This window comes from Lepidochelys kempii, chromosome 2, assembly GCF_965140265.1.
Source record: "Lepidochelys kempii isolate rLepKem1 chromosome 2, rLepKem1.hap2, whole genome shotgun sequence".
Classification (NCBI taxonomy): Eukaryota; Metazoa; Chordata; order Testudines; family Cheloniidae; genus Lepidochelys; species Lepidochelys kempii.
The window spans coordinates 6,822,483-6,839,546 of NC_133257.1; positions in this window are offsets into that span (position 1 = coordinate 6,822,483).

A 17,064-nucleotide genomic window follows, 5' to 3' on the forward strand; every position below is an offset into this window, starting at 1 on the left:
TGGGTGGTTGAGGTTCTGTAACCTGTAATGTGCAGGAGATCAAACTAGATGATCATGATGGGCCCTTCTGGCCTTAAAGTCTATGAGTTCTGTCATTACACGTAAGAACCAGAAAGCGAAACTGATTAAATGCGAGTGAACTAGTTTAGTTTCACATTCATTGTGCAAAATTACTTGAAATCAAGCAACCACACTGTCCATATCAGGGATTTATAGAGGCCCCGTGGCCATCATAACCAAGCCACTCACAATCTTTGATTTATCACCACATCCTTTTTCTCAAGAAGGAAAGTGCTAGTATCTCTATATTACAGATGGGGAACTGAGACACAGAGAGGATAAATGAATTGCCCAAGGTCCCACAGAAAGTCTGTGGCAGAGCAGGGTCCCAGGTCCCAAGCTAGTACCCCAGCCCCCTCTCACATGGGATAGACTGTGGAAAAACAGATCTATTAAAAACAAAACACTTAATAGTCTAAAGTACTATTAGTCAATAAAATGTATTTAAAAATCAATATAGGGTTCTGAATGTGACATAGTCCTGTTAATGCTGCTCTGCATTGTGCACTTACTTCAAGGAAGCCTAAAAATGTTCTGGTTTCAGAGTAACAGCCGTGTTAGTCTGTATTCGCAAAAACAAAAAAGGAGGACTTGTGGCACCTCAGAGACTAACCAATTTATTTGAGCATAAGCTTTCATGAGCTACAGCTCACTTCATCGGATGAAGTGAAATGAAGTGAGCTGTAGTTCACAAAAGCTTATGCTCAAATAAATTGGTTAGTCTCTAAGGTGCCACAAGTCCTCCTTTTCTTTTTTAAAAAATATTCTAAAACCATTGCGTGTGCTCTTGGGAAATACAGATGAAGACCTCCTCCTCCCTCTCCCCCAGTGTGTGAAGAAGACCACACCCCCTAAAACCGCTTGTCCTCCCATTTGGGTAAAGACAGGTTCTTAAGGCCTTAAGCATGTTGCTTAAAGGCCGTTGGAAAATTCGGAGCTAGGTCTGAGAGGAGTGTAAGAACCATTTATGTTCCATTTGTTCAGGGAAAAGCTGCTTATCTGCTTTGGAAAACAGGGGCCTAAGGAGATTAATACAGAGAACAATCCTGAACTAGAAGAGTGGGGATGCAGCAGATGACCCAGGAGGGCCTTTATAGCCCCATCAGCATGTGTGATTCTATGACCCACCATAGAGAATATGACCTCCTAAAAGCCCTATATTCTAATGGCATTTGTCCCTTCCTTGGTCCATTAGTGACATTTGTATCCTACAGCAACGTTTTCCTCGTTAAAAGGATCATGTCTCTTGCAGGCTGATAGAATACAGAATTGATTTTAAACTGGTTTCTTTATAGAGACACGTGCATTTTAAAATCAAGATCAGAATTTACCATCAACCAATAAAAAGCATGAAAACACGTTTCCTCCCCTTTTGCTCTCCCCCCCCCCCCCGACACCACTGCATTGGGACACAAAAGCATGTACCTGAATGGTTTAAGATTGTGGCCAGATCCTCACTGGGGAAATCAGCATAACTTCCCTGATGTCAGAGCTATATAGTAAATCCTCGCTTAACATAGTTATGTTCCTGAAAAATGCTACTTTAAGTGAAATGATGTTAAGCGAATACAATTTCCCCATAAGAATTAATGTAAATGGTGGGAGGGGGGGTTAGGTTCTAGGGAATTTTTTTTTCCAGACAAAAGACTATATTTTATATATATATATATACACACACACACACACACACATATACACTGTATAAGTTTTAAACAAACAATACTGTATACAGCAATGATGATTGTGAAGCTTGGTAGAGGTGGTGAAGTCAGAGGGTGGAAGAGGGTAGGATATTTCCCAGGGAATGATTTACTTCTAAATGATGAACTAGCACTCAGCTGAGCCCTCAAGGATTAACGCATTGTTATTAATGTAGCCTCACACTCTGCAAGGCAGCACGAATGGAGGGAGGGGAGACAGCATGGCAGAGAGAGACAGAAACACACACCCTGTGAGTGAGACAGAGACGTGCATTGCCCCTTTAAGTGTGCTGACCCCACTCTAAGTACATTGCCTTTTTAAGTAGATCAGCAAGTTGAGACAGCGGCTGCTGCCAGCAAGCTCCCTCCGTCCTGAGCCCTGTCGTGTCCCCCACATTCTCTGTGGAGATAAGGTATGGGGGGGCAGGAGCAGGGGGAGGGGACACCCTGACATTAGCACCCCTCTTCTCCCCCTTTCCCCACAGCAAGCAGGAGGCTCGGGGAGCAGCTCCAAGGCAGAGGGCAGGAGCAGCACACGGCAGTGGCGGGAGGGACAGCTGAACTGCCGGCAATTGATAGCCTGCTGGGCGGCTGCTGCACAGGGAACTTAGGGGAGCGGGGAGCTGATGGGGGTGCTGCCGCCCCACCCTAGTTCCAAGCCCCCACTAGCCTGCTCCAATGGACTGCTCTTCCTGCCAGCAATGGACAAAGCTGGCAGCTGCCAAACAACGTTATAAGGGAGCATTGTTCAACTTTAAACGAGCTTGTTCCCTAATTGATCTGCAACAAAACATTGAAACAGCCTTAACCGGGACGACTTTAAGTGAGTTGTTACTGTACCAGTTTTCACCAGCTGAGGATCTGGCCTGCATGCACATGCATACACACACAATAACACACACACTTGATAATGGCTGGGTTGGGTAGATGTGGGCGAGATCAAATTTTCGGTTATTGATCTAGGGGGATCTGGATCCATCAGGAACCATTAACCAATGCACTAACTAATCCATGGGTTCCCAGCCAGCCTGCGCTTCCCATATTGCTAAATGGGAAGGAAGTCCCTGATAGATGGGAAGCGTGTCCCTGGGATATCCTGGCCTGCAAAAGAACCCATTAGACGTGTGACTGTCTTATTATTACCATCCTTACCAGACTTCTTCCGTGCCTGTTCTCCTTTTGTTCATCACCCCCATCGCTTGTTTCAGGTTAGATGGGAAGCTACTTGCAGAGACCATGTCTTCCTGCACATTAGCACAGAACCTAGCACAACAGAGCCCTGACCTTGACTCAGATCTTTGGGTGCTACTGCAGTATAAATACAGGAAATTGACATACCAGCATTTGCTACAAAATGCAGAAGCAAGTAAACGAAATCAAATAAGGCTGCATCTGGCAGTCACCGTGATACCAGAGCTCATTGCATTACACTTGAATTGTAAGCTCTTTGGGGCAGGGGCCATTATTCTGTTGTGTTGGTACTGCTCCTATAACAGTGGGATCCTGGTCCATGACTTGTGGCTCCTAGGCTTTACTGCAATAGACCTAATAGCCAATACGTCACAGTGTATTATTTATCATGCACATGCATTGCTTGCACTCCATTGGATGAAATCAGAATCTGTGTGACACAGGCCCTGTAGTGCTAGCTACTAATGGAGATTCTCCTCGAGCACAAGTGGGAGCTATCTGTACGTTGGATTTGAGCACTGTCCCCATGGTCACAGTGACATGTCCAATTGTCCATGACATGCAGCACAGTGAAAGCCATGAAGGCCAAGTGACCACGGATTTAGGACAATACCACAGTGTTGCTGTGGCCACGGATGCACAGATGAGTGTATCCGTACTGCTATCAGACTGGCCAGATGGCTGACGTACATGCAAGCTGATTGTGATAACTGTGCTAATATCACTATGCAATTCCTGCCTCCCTCCATGTTTGGTCTGCTACTACTGCTCAGGCCTGGGTGCTGGAAGGTGGCAAGTCCAATACCTGATGTGGACAAACTTTTTTCCTTTCCACGTTCGGGCGGGTTTCCGGGTTTTGATATTTGTTCACTTTCAGCAGTATCGTTTAATTAAATAAAAATAGGCCCCCCCCAAACGTCTCCAACTAGGGAAAATAACCAAAGACGTTTGCCTCAGGCAGGGATTGAACGTGCTCTGTAACTCTACAACCTCATCACAACACCAAGCCCTAGAGCTAGACTCACAGGAATCCTGGCAATGCAATGGGTCTCTAGGGCATTGAGGATGGATGGACCGGAACTGCACAGTGCTGCCCAAGCATCATGTCATGCCCAGGCTATTTCCACACAGTATTCATTGGACTTAACACTGCACAGATATATACAGCCCCTCACTCACAGTAGCACAGACTGAAAATAAACCGTTCTTTCCCTCCAGGCTTCCCTCTGAAGGTCCAGCCCCGTTGTTCAAAGCACACGGCTGTCAAACAGCCAGAAGAGTCATCAAGGGAAAAGAGGACAACGCTTACCAGGGCCGGAAGATGCAATTGTTCAGCTCAGAGATTAGCATGTCTCGTGTTAAGCTTTGTTATCATGGCCTGTGTTATACAGGGGGTCAGACTAAGCACTTACATTTGCAAACTGCTGAATATTGACCTTTCCTGAAATACAGTATGTCTGTGAGGGGAGGGAAGGTTCTCAAAGGGTTTCTGTTTGAAGGAGCTCATAAACTGATTCACTCTCCTATTGCAACTGCAGGTGCTTTGCCTTCACCCAGCTGTGGGCAGCTAGGGAGTGGATAGGTGTTTTAACTCATGGACCTGTAAGACCAGGCAAAATGGACATGGGTGAACGTCTGGTAGAAGCTGGTAATGCAGAGAAGAAAACTAGCTCTCTGTGCTTCGGCAGAACTCAGGGCCGGCTCTAGGCACCAGCAAAGCGAGCACGTGCTCGGGACAGCACATTTCCAGGGGCGGCGCTCCGGCCAGCCTTTCTTTTTGGGGCAGTTGTGCTCTCGGGGCTGCGCCACTTAGATGGGATGAGGGCACCGCGCCCCCGGCCGCAGCGGGAAGGGGAACCCCAGCCCCGGGATGCTGAGCTGCCAGGGCCCAGGCGCTACCTGGGGAGGAGAGGGCGAGTCCGGCTGGGGGGCTGGGGCTTTGCTGCCTTGTGCCACCCCTTATCTCAGGGCTTCCCTGCGCGGCCGGGCAGGGGAGGGGGGAAAGCCCCTGCAGGCGCTGGGAGAAGGTGACATCGCTCCCTCCGCTTCCAGCGCCGCCTGCGAGCCCCGGCCCCACCTCAGCTTGGGACAGCAAAAAACCTAGAGCCGGCCCTGGCAGAACTGATGTGTAGAGAGGTTCCGAATGAGCTAGTTTTCCAATGATCTCGCTATGCCCATGCACCCTTGTCTAGTTTACTTAGATTGTAAGCTCTTTGGGGGCAGAGACAGTCTCTGCTCTGTGTTTGTACAGTGCCAAGCACAGCAGGGTCCTAGTTCATGATTGGGGCTGGTAGGCACTGCCATAATACTGATAATAAATAATCAGGTTGAGACCTCCGGCAGAGTAATGGAGAAAAGACCCTTCTGCAGATAGATTCATAGGTGTTAAGGCCAGAAGGGATCATCTGGTCTGACCTGCATAACACAGACCTTAGAATTTCACTCAATGATTCCTGCTTTGTGGCTTTCTTGCATTTAGATATCATGGTGGTAGGTGCATTTGAAGTACATAAACTAGGCAAAGTAGAAAATAAATCTATTATGAAATTACAAATACACACCCTGCATCATAAGAGAATTATCTGTTTATAGAAGGCTCAGTTTGGGTGGTGCATCATTGAGATTACTCATTTGAGTAAGAGTTTCATTCCAAAGAGTCTCAAAGCACGTTACAGCCATTTACAAACTACACTGTACATACAGGGATCGCTCCACCATCATGGATGGACTAAGCACAGAAGCAGGAGGCATTAACTCTTGAGTTCTAATCCTGGCTCTGACACTGAGTTGTTCTATGACCTTGGGCAAGTCACTTCAACTGCTCTGTGCCTCAGTTTACCTACGTATAAAATAGGAATAACAACACTTTCCCATCTCAGAAGGAAAGAGGATTGATCAGTGTCTGTACAGCGCTTTGAGAATGTATTCCTGGGATGGAATAGGGCAGCCAGCAACCCTACATGACAGTTTGAGACAGGAAGTGAAGTGCAGAATAGAATTACCCCAAAACTGGTAATTACAGAGATAACCGTTAGGGCCAAATTGATAAGACCAAACTGATAACTGCACTCTTAAGAGATTACCAGTGAGGCCCCAATGAAGAGACCCGAGTGAACACTACTGTTACAAAAAGTTCTGGGTGGGATCATTAGTGGCCACAACATGCCAGAACCTCTTCGTTATATTTCATCCAAAACAAGAGCCACCCACAGCAGCACAGGGACCCTGAAGACCATGATGGGTCACTGGATCAGCAGTGACAGCAAGCAGAGCACCAGCTACTGAGCCGCTAACATCAGTCCCTGCAAGACACGGCTTTCCTTGGGGCACTCCCTTCCCTAGCCTTTGATATTAAATAGGATCACAGCACAAGGCAATATGGCTGCATCAAGAGAGAGAGAGACAGACACCTATATGTTTTCACTTGCTATAGCTATATATTTAATGACACCTACCAACCTTTAAAGTATATAATTCTACCATATTTTTCATGGGCCTGTGTGCCTGGGAGATTTGCTATTGCCTGGTCCTTGAGAGGATCTGAACCATGATCAAAAGTGAATGCTGATATTTCAGCAGAGATGGGGCCACGCCACAAAATGCAGATTCAAAGTTTTATCAAAGTTCAGAGGAGTTTGGATCCAGGGGTTTGGTTCTGGTTTTCAGTCTCGGCCTCCCATGGTTGAAATGGGACGAGGGCTGGGGGTATATTACGTGTTATTGAATTAAAGGACTTCCTGTTTTGATGCGGACAGATAGTTTTGTACGCTACATCATCCCAGGGGAGATAGCTGTAATTACATCTCACCTCTACTTCAGCAAGAAAAAGAAAGATACCGAAAGACTTACTAGCTGGAAAGCAGCCGGGAAGATACAAGCTGCAGCAATCAAATTAAAATGGGCTACTTTACAGCTGCAGCTGGCTGTCTCTCCCAGATTTGAAGGGCCATCAATCAGAGCAAAGAATGCTGGGAGAGGGCTCTATAAAAGGGTGAAACAATAGTAGTGTGCTCCGGGATAACCAGTGAGCCAAAGAATTAATATGATGGTGAACTACACTAAATTCCTAAGTGTTTGGGGGCTAAGGGCTTGGGTTAAGGATGCCCTCAGGTTTTCACAGTATTTCTTCACACACACAAAGCAGCTACTTATTCAAACCAAACAACCCATAAACAAGCAACAACCCAAAATCTCATCAGTTAATCAGGCTACTTCTCCTACTGGTTGGAAAGGAAGAGAGAGAGAGTTACTGGCTTGGAGAAAGTGTAACTGTGCTACTGGGATGGAGGCCATACAGGTACCAAGGCGGAGGAAATCCTGTTTTATGTGCGTGGGGTATTTATTTCCACTTCTTGTTCTGCTCAGCTATGATACCATCTTTATACAATGATAAACTAGCAATTTCTCTCTGACACCATTCATGGTCAGTGTTTGTACCACCAGAGCCTCCCAGCCCACGTCTGAATAACCGGTGCATTCCAAACATCTAATCGTTATGCCACTGGGTCAAATCCAAGATCTTCCTGCAATTCCAAGGAAACACATGTTTACACTGACAAACAGTATGGCACAACCTTCAACACTTAATAAAGCAGAAGGGGTTCAGGGCTGGCCATTGGATATAGTTCAAATTCAAGAGGGCACAGGTAAAATCCGAGACTTTATTGCAAATTTAGAAAAACAATTCCCTTTCCAAGAGACAGAGATGGGTTTACTGACAACTTGTACTAGTTTGTATCCAGTGCAGATCTACAGAGACCTGAATGCTAAGATGTCCAAAATAAATTATTATTTATAAAATGTCTCATATATTTAGAACATCTCCCCACTCTCCTCTCATTTCCTTTTGAAATGCCTCAGCTAGACTGACTTCAGGGGAGGCTGGCGGATTCACAACGGCTGAGGATCTGGCCCGATAGGTCTATCGAGGAGAAAAATGATTGGTCTGCTGTTTCCTCTTGCTAAACTCCAGAAGTCCAACACAGACCAACAATCGTGTGAATGTCATGGCCACGATGCATCTGGTGCCATGCAGGAGTAAACTAGAGGTGTTTGGGGACCATGTGTTCTATGCTAGTAACGACCTGGTATAATGGGGGGATGTTATGTGTGTGGATCAGGACCATGTCTGCTCTATGCTAGCAATGAACTGGCATAGGTCCCTTTTGGCTTACTGTGTGCATCAGTGAGACAGAGCAAGGGACATGGCTGCTGCCCACAACTAATTGCTACTGATTAGGACAGACTTGGGCTGCTGGAAAAACCAAGGACTCCGCAGCAGCGGAAATACAAGACTTTGCCTGAAGCGTAGAGGTTGGAGGAAGAGTCTGCCTATGCGGCCCCAAAGCAGTGACGGATTTTAGCTCACTGCATCCCTGGGGGATGCACGCTGTGTCTGACCACGGTAGGAGACCGCTGATTGCGTGTCTATTTGATTATTATTGTTAACATTTATTTTACAACAGGGGCTAACGCCCTCAACCAAGCTAGGGTCCTGTTGGGCTAGAGAGTACAGTATAGACACATAGTGTGGACACGCAGTACTTTCTGGACACCTTCTGGCAGATACAGTAACATACTGGATGCCAAGCCAAGTTCCCACACACTTGCACTTGGGCAACTCCACAAGCTTTGTGGACCTGGGAATTCAGCTCTGGACTTTAACAATCACAACTCCCCCTCCCCCTTCCAAATCTTTCCCAACACCGCCTGTCAGAAGTCACAGCACAGGCCAGCACGCTATGAAGACATGTGACCACTTGTTCTGAAACTGCAGAAAAGCATCTTGAAAATTAACTTCCTGGCAGGTTGCACAATGCATCCAATTAATAATTTAGCACTAGTTCCTATGCTTTAATTAATACTGTACGTTTCTGTAATTGTCAGGTACATTATAACACTATGAATTTGCATTATGTGAAGCCTTGCATCCAGTAGCATTAATTAATAATACAGATTATTAATGAATTATCAGATCATTTTTAATAAAGGCGTCACTGTTTGAGGTGCAAATCCATCTTGTTAGCACTTTTATTTTTTAACTTTCTTTCCCTCAAAAGACATCAGTATGCATATCTCATACACTTTTGTTCGGTGCTGGGCACTAGAGGATGGAAAACTTTCATAGACAAGATCTGGAGGCAATCAATTATGATGGAGGAAAACTTTTTTGTGTGATGCTCAGAAGATGTGGAGTCAGGATTTGAGTTTTAGACCCAGCTCTGCTATTTATATTTGCTGTGTGACTTTGGGAAAGTCACTTAGGCTGTGTCTACACTGTAGTTAAAAACCCACGGCTGGTCTGTGCCAGCTGACTCGGGCTCGGGCTCCGGGGAATTTAATTGCAATGTAGACTTTTGGGCTCAGGCTGGAGCTTGGGCTCCAGGACCCTGCAAGGTGGGAGGGTCCCAGAGCTCGGGCTGCAGCCTGAGCATCTATACCACAATTACACAGCCCCTTAGCCTGAGCCCTGCAAGCCTGAGTCAGCTGGCACAGGCCAGCTGCAGGTGTCTTGCTGCGGTGTAGACATACCATTAGCCTTACTCTTATAAACGTAGTTTTTGGTTTGTTCTATGGCTGGTTCATTTCTTTTTGAAAGCGCAGGTAGGGTCAGAAAAGTGACCTTAAAAATGGCACCATCCTTGTCAATAGCTCTGCAGCCTGCTTGAGTCTTTGAGTCACAACTGCTCACTTCATTGACAAAAATAAGTTTACACTCCGGTTATAACTGCAAAGTCGTTACATTTATGAACTGGCTGAAGACCAGAACCCGTTCAGAGCAAATGTCAGTTGATTTGCTTTCTGACGGAAAAGATAAAAGGGACCTGAACAGTAGCTACGCTCCTTGGGAGAACTCAAGGAGGCAAGAAATAGGGAACTATGTGCTGAGCGCAAGCAGAGGAAAAAGGCTGATTCTGCAGAGATCCAGTCCACGTATACAGTGGTGGTGAGGAGGAGAAGGGGTAACAGGTTCACAGAGCTTTGGAATAACTTCTGCAGTGAGAGACTGGCTAGAGGAGCTGATCTTCAGCAAACCTGCAGGTGATCAGCCTTCTAAAACTGGCAGAAAGTGTTAGGGAGGCTTCAAACTCAGTAGCAAAGAGGACAAAAAGTGATACTGATTTTCAGAAACAGGAGGAAGAGCCCGCTTCTACTGTGACGCCTATGATCAATTGCTAACTGATAATAGCTCTGCCCGCTGGCCAGCTGGGATTGCTGATATCGTTAAAACCTCTGGTTTATTTATATCTTAAAAAACAAAACAAAATACCCTTCAGTGCTGCAAATTGCCACGTATAACTAGTCTACTCAATGCCATGATCCCATTGCTGTTACCCAAATCCTCCCTCCTCTTCTTGTTTCTTGTATTATTATGCTCCCAGATCCTAAAAAAAATGTACTCACATGCTTTAGTTTCCCATTGTTCCCCCTGAATTTAGCTGAACTTGGGACTAGAGGTGGACAAGCAGATCGAGGGATGAGATCGTTCCCCGCTATTTGGCATTGGTGAGGCCTCATCTGGAGTACTGTGTCCAGTTTTGGGCCCCACACTACAAGAAGGATGTGGAAAAATTGGAAAGAGTCCCACGGAGGGCAACAAAAATTATTAGGGGGCTGGAGCACATGATTTATGAGGAGAGGCTGAGGGAACTGGGATTGTTTAGTCTGCAGAAGAGAAGAATGAGGGGGGATTTGATAGCAGCCTTCAAGTACCTGAAAGGGGGTTCCAAAGAGGATGGATCTAGACAGTTCTCAGTGATAGCAGATGATGGAACAAGGAGTAATGGTCTCAAGTTGCAGTGTGGGAGGTTTAGGTTGGATATTAGGAAAAACTTTTTCACTGGGAGGGTAGTGAAGCCCTGGAAATGGTTATCTGGGGAGGTGGTGGAATCTCCTTCCTTAGAGGTTTTTAAGGTCAAGCTTGACAAAGCCCCGGCTGGGATGATTTAGTTGGGGATTGGTCCTGCTTTGAGCAGGGGGTTGGACTAGATGACCTCCTGAGGTCCCTTCCAACCCTGATATTCTATGATTCTATGATTCTAAGAAGTAGCTAACCAAATAGAAGGACTCAAAAGCTAATGCCTTAGAAACTTTTCTTATTATTGTTAGTTTGGGTTACCAAAGCACCTACAGTCTCTGATCAGGGCCCTGATGTGCTAGGTGATGTACAGACATTTAGTCATAAAGACAGTCCCTGTCCCAAACAGCTGCCAATTGTACATCAAGATACCGTGGGGTCGTTGCCCACCACTTCACAGGGTTGCCCATCGCCTGTGCCGGCTGCTCCCAGCGCCATTGCAGCTGCAATAAAATAAAAACCTGCCACAGAACTTTTGCTGCTCAGGATTTCCTGTTCTCCAGGCAATAATGCCCAGAATTCCATTGGAATTGTGGGTTGACTGACTGAGGGGAAAAGATTGACCTTTCCTGAGCACTAATTGAAACTAGTCGGGTTACTGCAACTACCAGAGCTGGGCTGCTATGGATTTTCTCTTGGGAACTCTCGTCTCCTGAGCAGGGCTCTCGTAGAGATAATAAGACTGCTTTTTTTAAAAAAAAAATTGGCTCTGCAAGCTCTCATTTTACTTTACATTCCAAATGCAGTTGCAGATCTTTCTGATACCTAATAATTTAATGGTCATTTATGTACAGTTTACAGCCCATTGTGAGCAACTCCTGAGTGAATTAGCCAATTAGATTAGCTGGATTTTGCACTCATGTAAAACAAATATATATCTAAGGCAATTAAATGTGCAGTTTAATCGTACCAACCAATGAAGGATTCAGTTACCTTGAGGTACATTGCTCATTCGGCTTATCCCCCATGCCCAGCTTCTAACACCGCATCTCAATATGCTTTTGGACGTATTTTCTTCACACAACACACAGTCAACCTGTGGAACTCTTTGCCAGGGGATATTGTGAAGGCCAAGACTATGACAGAGTTCAAAAAAGAACTAGACAAGTGCCTGGAAGATAGGTCCATCAATGGCTATTAGCCAAGATGGGCAGGGATGCAAAGCCATGCTCTGAAGTGTCCCTAGTCTCCGTTTGCCAGAAGCTGGGGAATGGGCAAAAGGGGATGGATCACTAGATGATTACCCGTTCTGTTTATTCCCTCTGGGGCACGTGCAATTGGCTACTGTCGGAAGACAGGATACTGGGCTACATGGACCCAGTAGGGCCATTCTTATGTATCTGATTCACAGAACTGCTGGTGTCAAATCAAGCAGTCATATGGTTTGGGAGTAAATCATCTTGCTCAGTTTTTCTCTTCTGGTGAGTCATGATCCTCAGGGAGGGGTCACAAAAGGCAATCAAGTGAGTTGCAAGCCGTTGAAATGTTATTTCAGTCTAGAGCAAAAAAACCCACGTCTGGTTTCCCCACTTACTACCCACCCTTTTCCTTTCGGGTCTAGGACATTCTGAGAACCTCTCAAGACATACACACAAATGAATTGTACAGTATTGCTAATACATTTTTCTACTTTTAAATTTACAGTAAATGTCAGGGGCTTGAGAAAATGTCAGGGACTTGACTTCGAATAAGGGATTACCAACCTCAAAAGGTTAAGAAACATTGATTTAGTCCATCCACCAGCACTGGGCCAGGATTTGGCTACTGGAGACCCAGCACTGATGCAGGGGATGGGGTCTCCTTATGGATGGTGTCTGTTGCTTTCCGCTGATACACCATGCTCTGCATGGATTCTGGGTTCCTGAAGTGGGGGGCCAGTCCCCTCTTGGACAGGAGAGCAAAACCTGCCCTCAAAGGAACCACTGGGAAGAAATTTCTGGGATGAGATTTCTTCCTGGTTAGCCCCTACCCACGGGTTTTCCTGCAGGAGGTGGAGACGTGGCCTTGCATTGAATGATTATGAAGAATTCCTTCAGATTTAACCATTCTTATCTTACTATGTCCCCTGCCGCATCCCCAGCCTGCTACTTCTTGTTCCATCCTCCTTAAGTAATGAGAGTGACTGATCCATGACCTCTTTAGAACATCCCTTTCTGCATTGGTAGACAATTAATCTATCTCCCTTCTTTTCCTGCATCCAGGCTGAATGTGCTCAGGCCTCTTAGATCCCATTCTCTAGCCCTTTTAACCTTTGTGGTGCCCCCTCTCCCCTGGCTCACCCCAATCTGTCTTTGTTTTCCTTTCAAAGCCACACAATGAGTTAGCAGCATCTCAGGAGCAGCTTTGGAAGATACTGATCCAAATCTTTTCTAAGGTTGCCGCAGCAACCACTTCCCTACTCCAGGCATAGGCATTTCAGTTGCACGCACGTCCTTTCCACACCTTCAGAACCAGGTGGGCAGGGGGTCTGCAGGGAAGCTCTTCAGCCCCCAAACTCTCAGGCCTGAGAGAGGCAGTCCTGGGAGGATTGCCACTTCTCTCCCTGGCTTGGGTGGGAGGGCATATCACTTTAAGCCAGAGGAAGAGCTACAGAGCTTCCCAGCTGGTTCTGAGAGCTCCAGGAATGTACGAGTCATTTAACACGGGGAAGCATCATCCAGCTGCTACCAGGCTGTCCCTAAACTCGTGCAGCAGCGGTGACTGGGTGTCCTTCCCCAAGACGTGGAGGAATAAGGAAAGCAGCCAATCAAATGGTGATTTTCCTATCAGCTTGGGGCTGTCCCTGAAGACCTATAAGGGGGTCTGGGAATGCACTGGGGGAAATCCCACTTTAGTTGGGAGGTCTGGAGTTCACTACTCGACATTTGAAATTCAGGCTGTGTTGGTTAGTTGTGGTTGGTCATTTAGTCACATGGTATTATTTCGCTTTCTAGATTGTATGAGGGTAATTCTTATAATCAGGAGTTCCTGGGGTTTTGAAAGGAGCAGTTTAAGGAGAAAGTGCAGAGAAACTGAAATAGGAAATCTTAGAAAATAATGTTCAACGTTCCTTCTGAGGGCCAAATAAAATCAGGGTGCTGCAAAATGTACAGGCAGGGTGTAGAGTTCACAGTCCGTTTTCTCTCACTGTCGTCAATTAAGTCGTTCTCTGCGTGTGTCAAGTTCTATCTGCAAAGGGCACATCAGATCCTTGTCTGGCTTCTTTAATTGCCTCTGTTCCAGGATCATGGTGTGGGGTTTGGAGCATTCTGCCTCCCCGCTGGGGGACACAGCATCCCATCCCACTCCCTGTGCAAACGAGTTTAAAATGGGCTACCCACGTGTGAGCTTAAGATTCACCACATGCAAAAGGGGCCATCTCCATGGCTGAAACAAATTCCTTTCTAAACTGGAGTTAAATGCTTGTGGAAAGTTTTTCTCTGAGATGCCCCGAAACAAACACAGGACTCTGTCTTTTTCTGCAAAGTTCACTCGTGTTTGCCAGACAGAGCTATGAAAATCAAGTCTGTGTGAACAATCTTGGAATGGGATAGCCACATACTCATTCCACATACCATCCCCTTTGTGAAGTTTTTAAGAGTTGGTCAGCTTGCTTTCTTCTGTTTCATTCTCACAACCTTCCGGCCATCTTCATTTCAGCTGGGGCAGGAAGCACAAAAGTGTCATGTGAAAGGCAGCTGCCACTGCAGTAATAATCGTTATTATTATTATAATGAATCATTTTCACTTTGATAGCACCTTTCAGCTGAGGAGCTCAAAGCACTTTACAGACATGAAGGAATTCCTTCTCACAATGCTTCTGTGAGGCAGGGAAGTATCCTCCCCAAGGTTAAGAGAACTGAGAAGGTCACAAAGTGTGTCAGAACCAAGAACAGGACCCAGGTCTTCAGACCAGCTCCCAAGCCTGTGATCTAACCACTAAACAATCTGTCTTGGAGGAAGATATTTAGGCCTTCATCCAGCAGAGCATATGTTTAAATTTAAGCATGTGAGTATCCCACTAAAGCCAATTGAAGCTGGACTGGGTCTATAGATAGCCTGTTCTTGAAGTGAAACCACAGCAGTCTCGGTTAATGTTTAGCTAACCAGCCAAACCAAATGCAAGCCATGACACCTTGGACATTTCCCCATCGCCACTCTGAAATAGAGGCCATCTTTTCCTATACTTGCTTCCACATCAGAATAGTGTAATACAGGTCTGCACCAGCTGGAGGAGCTAATACATACATACACTCACACACACAAGTACAAAGCTCATATTTCAGTCTTAATGTCCCAGCAGCTTGTCCTATTTACACTCACTGACACTACCAATTATCTCTCCTGTGTGAAAAGGGCTCAGAGGGATGAGTATCAGGTCAAGTTGCACATATTAAAGCTTTGCACTTTGCTGCATATTCCAATAATCTGCTTGTATTCCAATAATCTGTTATGTTGCATGAGGAGAATAGGTGAGGGTGTGGATGCATGGAGGACAAAGAATGTATGTGGGGTACAGGCTATTAAGTGTTTACTGCTACAAGTTTTGGGGGGCCACATAACCCATACTCTAGAGCGAATGATTTTCGTGGGTCATCCCCAAAAAGTAGCAATAAAAACTCTATAGTATGTCCTGATCAACACATCTTGTTCCTGCCCTGATTGTGTTCCTTTTTGGTTATTGGTCCTTGGTTTAGTCTCCCACCTAATTCTGAAGTATGTTATCAGTTACAGCAATGTCATTGGTAGGGATGAACGTTAGTGGCATCTGCACGTAGCAGATAAAATCAATGTAATTAGTGGTTTGAAATGTACCATGAATTTTCAAATACAGGAATTTATGGGATGGCTTCCATGACTATATGCTTGGTGTGCTTATGTAAGTAGAGGTATAGAAAACATGTATCTAGGGATGGGCAAAGTCTAGGGTAGTGGTTCTCTAATATTTGTATTGCGGACCAAGCAGGCATTGGAAAAAATATATGGGTGAGGTGAGCAGCATTCAGTATTCATTGCAGCAACGTATGGTAGACCCCAGGCCAGCTCTTCAACTGGTGGAGATAAGTTTAGCTCCACTGAATTCAACAGAGCTCTGCTGTTTGCTCCTGTCGAGCAGCAGGCCCCGTGTGTTCAATGCCCAGTGTCTCTCCTGGTACACAGCATCCCTGTGCCATCTTATCTTTTTACTAGAGAAGAATCAGAGAGCAGCTTAGGGAGCATCCTCATACATGCCCCCTGGAGACTGATGAAGAGCAAGCACATTGGTCCCACACCTTGCCATGCTAGGCTTTTATGGGAGAAGAATGGGGGCAGATCAGTGAATGAACTCAGGGATGTCTCCTTCAGTTGGTGGAGATGGGCACATTGCATTTACACTGCCAACCTGTTACCCAAGAGCTGCTGCTTAGCAAGAGACTTCTGACTTGTACAGACAAGGAAAATAACCAAGAGAGGGATGCATGGCTTTGGGATTGCAAATGGACTGTACAACCTTTTAATTTGAGATCACCAATTCAAACCAGCTATAGGCTGCTTGTGTCTTGTCGTTGTGGGAGGCCTCTGTGAAACAAATTTAGTGGGGCCAATCAATATCCAAGACACGACAAGGATCGCACACGCACACACACACACACACACTCACACAAACACACCCCTTGTTGGTGTCAGCTGAGAAACCAAAGATTGAATGGGCCTGGAGACTGAAATCCCTTGCAAACTGTCCCTCTGAGCCATAAGAGAGACCCACCATTAGTCAGGCTCTGGAGAAAGCTTGCCCTTGGCGTGTGGATCAGGAGAGGACTTCATTCCCTAGAGCTGCCAGTGCAGCACATTTCACTAGCATTACATTCACAAACACACACAAGACAATGTCCCAAACTGAGATGGGCAAATAAGAGGCAACGATAACCCCAGAAACCTACTGTGGTCTTATCCTCCTTCACATCTACAGCCTGCTCCATTTGAGAACTGAGACTTGACACAACAGGGCTGACCCAGAACATCCTTGCAGTTCAAAAACAAAACTGATTGCTGAAGTTCCCGAATATTTTTTTCCCTTCTTCTCAGAACTTTCATGGATAGAAACCAGGGGCAAGGTTGTAGTTTCACGCTATTCTCAGCTGCCATTTTCACAGTGCTCAGTATTAAGAAACAGTGTTACCCATGGGTTTTCCTAACAGAAAGAATCATGTAACAAGTAGAAGTACAGGTCAGCTAAAAGAGAAGTGAATCTTGCTAAGCAGTTTATTAACTGTTACTCTTGGGATGACTCAGGGA